Consider the following 447-nt stretch of genomic DNA (forward strand, 5'->3'; position numbering starts at 1 on the left):
GTGTATATATCATATGTGTGTGTCTATATATATATATATATATATATATACCTATATATTGTCTCTATGTATGTATATATGTGTGTATGTATATAAGTTTGTACTATGCATGTGTATCTATATCTATATAAATAAGTATATATATATATTCATATATAAACGTAAATATACATGTATGTATAATATATGTGTGTATGTGTGTGTATATGTGTGTATATATATGTGTATGTGTGTATATATGTATATGTATGTATATGTGTATATATATGAATATATATATATGTATATGTATGTATATGTGTATACCTATATGTATATATATATATGTATATATATATATATGTATATGTATATATATATATTTGTATATGTATATATATGTATATATATATATATATATGTATATATATATATATGTATATATATGTAAATATATATATGTATATG

General features: G+C 16.8%; 1 protein-coding gene across 1 annotated transcript in view; it reads left to right on the forward strand.

Annotated features, from left to right (window-relative positions):
- The window catches only part of LOC106870608 (haloacid dehalogenase-like hydrolase domain-containing 5), a 53,193-nt gene that overhangs the window by 32,937 nt on the left and 19,809 nt on the right, over positions 1-447 (forward strand). The window lies entirely within an intron of this gene.

This window comes from Octopus bimaculoides, chromosome 11, assembly GCF_001194135.2.
Source record: "Octopus bimaculoides isolate UCB-OBI-ISO-001 chromosome 11, ASM119413v2, whole genome shotgun sequence".
Lineage (NCBI taxonomy): Eukaryota > Metazoa > Mollusca > Cephalopoda > Octopoda > Octopodidae > Octopus > Octopus bimaculoides.